This window comes from Amblyraja radiata, chromosome 5 (genome assembly GCF_010909765.2).
Source record: "Amblyraja radiata isolate CabotCenter1 chromosome 5, sAmbRad1.1.pri, whole genome shotgun sequence".
Classification (NCBI taxonomy): domain Eukaryota; kingdom Metazoa; phylum Chordata; class Chondrichthyes; order Rajiformes; family Rajidae; genus Amblyraja; species Amblyraja radiata.
Window position 1 is genome coordinate 115,401,460 of NC_045960.1, and position 941 is coordinate 115,402,400.

At 44.5% G+C, this 941-nt stretch overlaps 1 pseudogene; it reads right to left on the reverse strand.

The window, feature by feature from the left end:
* Positions 1-375: 375 nt before the first annotated feature.
* Positions 376-483, reverse strand: LOC116973876 (annotated as a pseudogene).
* Between the last annotated feature and the right edge of the window lie 458 nt (positions 484-941).

Genomic DNA, 941 nt, shown 5'->3' on the forward strand with positions numbered 1-941 from the left:
CCATTTTCCTAGTTACATCTTCAAAAAATTCCAGAAGATTAGTCGAGCATGATTTCCCCTTCATAAATCCATGCTGACTCGGACCGATCCTGTTACTGCTATTCAAATGTACAGCTATTTCATCTTTTATAATTGACTCCAGCATCTTCCCCACCACTGAAGTCAGGCTAACTGGTCTATAATGCCCCGTTTTCTCTCTCGCTCCTTTCTTGAAAAGTGGGATAACATTAGCTATCCTCCAATCCAGTTTGTTGGTACCAAAGGTTCATATAGGCTTCTATATAATCATATAACCATATAAGGTATATGACCCCTAGTATAATTTTTTCCCGGTTTGCTAGTCCTCATGTTCTTTTTAGTGGGAGAGTAGACCCCTTGGGGTGCATGCTGAACTGGTAATGTATGGTCCCTAGGTAAGGGACGTATCAGATATTAACTGATAAAACAGATACTACTAATCTTAGCCAAAAGGCCGAGCAGGATGGGGTCTAATTCAATTTTTTCCTTGAATACTTTGGTATATGACTGCCAAGTGTGATAGTTCTTAATGTTCCCAACCCAGGTGTGATCCCCCCCCCCCCCTGTTAGTACAAACCCTTCACCTTTTGTGTGATGGTAGGAACCATACTTATCTGTCTTCACTGTTGTTCAGTGGTGTGTTCATTTCTTCGGTTTCTGGTTCCTTGACTGCAGGGATGGTGTTGTTGGGAGTGGCGCATTTTCCATGGGGCCCGCTCTGGACCCTGGCCTGAAAACAGGGCTTACTGGGGTTGGCATGCGGGCCCCAAGCTTTCACCAGTACTATTAAGTAGACGCCTACTGGTGGACGCGTAGAGGCATTGCTGTCTGGTTTCATGTGGTGCTCATTCCAGGCCCTGCCCTCTAGATGCCGAATTTTTTGGATACTTCATCCAGTTTCTCAGGCTTGGTTTGATAACTTA